This window comes from Hibiscus syriacus, unplaced genomic scaffold, assembly GCF_006381635.1.
Source record: "Hibiscus syriacus cultivar Baekdansim isolate YM2019G1 unplaced genomic scaffold, ASM638163v2 tig00110716_pilon, whole genome shotgun sequence".
Classification (NCBI taxonomy): Eukaryota; Viridiplantae; Streptophyta; class Magnoliopsida; order Malvales; family Malvaceae; genus Hibiscus; species Hibiscus syriacus.
In genome coordinates, this window is record NW_024062835.1 from 1866605 (window position 1) to 1870658 (window position 4054).

Here is a 4054-nt window from a genome sequence, read left to right on the forward strand (position 1 = left end):
ACCCTACCAATTGTAGACAATGTATCCCACGTGAATTGCTTATGTTGATCAGAATATGACCCATGAATTCCAGTAAAATGAAATTTATTTGTTCCATATTAAACAATAACGTCTATGTGAATACGAGAGTAAGACAAAATACCAACCCACCATCTGGTTTAGAGGATAATCTGGATCCTTTTGAAGTAACAGAATTAATAACTTCAAATTTCCCTTGCAAAATTCTCTTTGAAGCTTTGGGTACCGGTTCATCTTTACGCCCATTAGCGCCATCTATCACCACATAATTAACATTCACCTGATTCACATTGGCAGACAGGTTCACAGTCGTACCACCATCAGGAGAAGGACTACCAGCAACGCCAATATCTGTTTATTCAATAGCAACAGTATCCTTAGGAACATTAAACGTGTGGCTTCCAGCGTCTACCAACGTGTCTTGCTCATTCGAGATTGTTTTAGTGTTTGGAACAACTCGTTCCCCTAGGGGATCCGCCGCATGAAAAACAAGAAGATGCTACATATTCGATGGATCACCAAAGTCTAGGTTTGGCCCTCGGCTGCTGACCAGACACTTTCAACCAGTCCTCATAGGGTAATTTGGAGGTCATGTCATCCACTTTCACAGGACAAAGCAAAGTATTGTGACCTAACACAGCATTTGTAGCAAAAATTGGGCAACCTTACACCCGGAACCAAGAAGAATACATCTCCGCAAAGATTTGGTTACATCAACCTCCACCCGGACGCTAAGGAATTCACCAAGGTTACCTCCAACCAATCGTATGTCTACGGCAATACAGTACCAATACAACCTCACAGAGCCAAACCCATTGATTTGGTCGTCAATCCCAGCAGGAGATTGTAGATACGCACCCAAATAGCCATGAGATCAAAAGAATAGTCATCAATGCCCTTCTCTGCATTGTAGGGCAGTAATGAGAATATGTCACCCTCAAAAGTCCAAGGACTTTGCTTAAGGACAATCTCCAACATCTCTGCAGAGCTAAACTTCACCTTGAAGAAAGGTTCTCGAAGTTCCGCTATATCATCAACCTTCTCAGGCCCCTACACTGCTCGGAATATACGATCCAGGGCACCACCATCCATTGAACGCTGTCTGTTAGACAAACAAAAATGGAATTACAGTATGAATAATATACGGTGTTATCGTCGTATCTTTTTGTTACAAACAGTATAAGGTCCCATGGAACCAAATAACTCAAAGAAAAAAACAAACATTCCTATTGTCTCAACACAGTAGACAAATGATCCCCAGCATTTGAATGTGAAGGACCAAGCTATTCGATTGCCATACTTTTCGTGCTTTACCACGGGAGGAAAAGTATTTAGTTTTGAAGTACCTTGAAACAAGAGTATCCGAATTTTTGATAAATCTCACAAATTGGCCAGTCAATAAGCCAAATTGAGACAGTGGAGATTATGAAACCCCATCTTACCTTTACACTTCAAAACAAACAAACGATCCTACAACACCTAGTGAATCCTTCTACGACCATTACCATTTGACATATTGCACACCCAAAAGAGATAAGACCATCCCATCTCTTTTAAACCTCTTTTATTCTTTCAATAAGCCCTTATAGAGAGCGAAATTGTAGCATACCAATGGACTTAAATTATGTCCGAAATTGGAGGATGAAGATCGATTCTTGTAATTCTTGAGACATGAACGAGTTTGGAAGCATGGCAAATAACTACCGCAACAATATTCTATCTCTCTTCAGTGAATGAACACAAGAAATTGTTTGGATAAAGCAATCGCAACACTCGGATGAAGCAAATAGCTACTATAATTCTTTGGGTTTTGGGTAAAGGGGAATTACGAATGTGAATAAAAAAACCCCAATTATTCTTAATTTTGATATTAAAGAGAAGATGGTTTGGAAAATAAATATTAATTTATAAATGATATGAAAAAAAAATAGATGATGTGGATGTTTTTTTAATTAAAAGGACGTGGTGGAAAGAGTTTAATGAAATAATTTCTCGTTTTCATGTGTTTAATTTGAATTTTAATGAAATATTAATAAATTTTCGGCGTAATTTAATGGTTAAATTCTAGAATTCCTTGTAAACGGTTATGGATTTCCTCACTTTCTTAAATTTTAATTTTTTTCGTTAATAAGGTGTCATATTAATATCGTCCTTAATTTTTTGTATGTCAGTTACCAAAATAAAAAAGTAATTCCATTAATAATAATTTTATTAAAAAATTTAAACGATTAAAATAAAAAATTAATAAGTAATATACTTTTTCTATATATAATAAACATTAGGCCTGCAAAGAATAACAGTGCTACTCATGAATGGAAAGACAGCCATCCTACTAAAAAATCAATAAACGTTTGGGTAAAGTACATATATAGTAATTAATTATCACTTTTGTTTCATTTTAATATCTAAATTTTTATTTTTTCAAAATCATATCTAATATTTATTTTTTGTTTCATTTTAGTACCCTCCATTAAAATTTTAGGTACTAAAATGAAACAAAAAATTACAAGTACTATGATGAAACAAAAAGTAAACATTAAGTATGATTTTAAAAAAATATTTGAAAGTTTAGACATTAAAACGGAATAAAAGTGAGAGTTTAGATACTAAATATGTAGTTTACCTAAAACATTTTAATATTTTGCGTTAGTCAAATCAATTATAGGACAACTCAAATGATTCTGTACACCATTCAAGAAAAAAAAAAAGCAAAAGTACTCACAACCGCTTGAAACATTTGGGACCGGGAAATGACTCGGTCAAAACTCAACTCACCTCCCCCGTGACGCCAACCGATACAACTCGCTAAACCCAGTCAACTTTCTCGACTCATTACCCACCGCCGCAATCACCACCATTTTCCCTTCTTTCTCCTTCTCCATCGTCGCCACTAGATTCTCCTTCGTTTCCTTAATCAAATCCCACAGATCATCGTTCCTGTTTCTGTTCACCAACAACAAAGATACCCTCTCCTTGCAACCATCCAGCCTGTTTATGGAATTCAGAAAGTGAGTGCACTCACTCAAACTCAAAACCGTTGTCCTCGCTCCGAGTTCCGCAACTCGGACAAAGATTTCACGTTGGACTAATCTATAATCTTCGGAAACCAATCTTACAGCCTCGTACACCAAACTCTCATGTTGTAGATAAAGCGACGCCGGCACAGTGCTTAAATGATCGGCAAAATTAACAAGATCGTCCATTTCCTTGAACAAATCCGAGTCCGATACCTTATTTCGATTGTTGGAACGTGGAGGAGAATGAAGGTGATAGCCTAACATCCTCGAAACCATCATATTTTGTTCCAACATCCCGGCGTACCACCGGACCGACGCCGACATTTCGATTGCTTTCGGATCGGAATCGTATCGGAACGTTGACAGATTGAGAAAATTCACCAAACGAAGGGTACATCACGAGCTGATCTTTTAAGATGAAGAACCCTTTGCCTGTAATGTTATGGATTGTGTAGAGGCATTTCAGAGCAACCGTTGAATTCTTGGTGCAGTGTAGTCGGTCCATGAGGGCTAGGATACAAGTGCATGCTGTGGCGTCTGAACTGTGTCCCAGGGCGATAACGGCGCAATTCGGTGATCTGCAGGTGGAACGGAAGAGCCGTGAGTGGTGGCGCGTAGAATGACGCGACGAACAGAAGCTTTGTGGCGCTTTGTTGACAATGTTGTTTTGATCAATGAACCCTTGTCTTTCAAGATTCCGAACACGGCGCTAAGCCTTGTACTATACCCCATTGAAATCAAACAAATTAAGAGATAAACAGTTAAAATTTTGAGAGGAAGACGATAAACTTATTACTGTCATAAAAGAGACGGTATAAATACCTAAAAAGACACGGCAAAGGTGTAATTAAATTAAGGGTAAATTATACATTTAACACATAAACTAGTACTTTTATTCCGTTTTGATATCTAAACATTACTGTTTTTCAAAATCATATATAACTTTTAGTTTTTTTTCTTCTTAGAATTTAACTAACACAGGTTCCATCTTTATGCAGCAGTCTTTTCACTGCTGATGT

The 4054-nt window shown here is 37.1% G+C and overlaps 1 pseudogene; it reads right to left on the reverse strand.

The window, feature by feature from the left end:
- Positions 1–2746: 2746 nt before the first annotated feature.
- On the reverse strand, positions 2747–3776 carry LOC120138901 (annotated as a pseudogene).
- Positions 3777–4054: the final 278 nt, after the last annotated feature.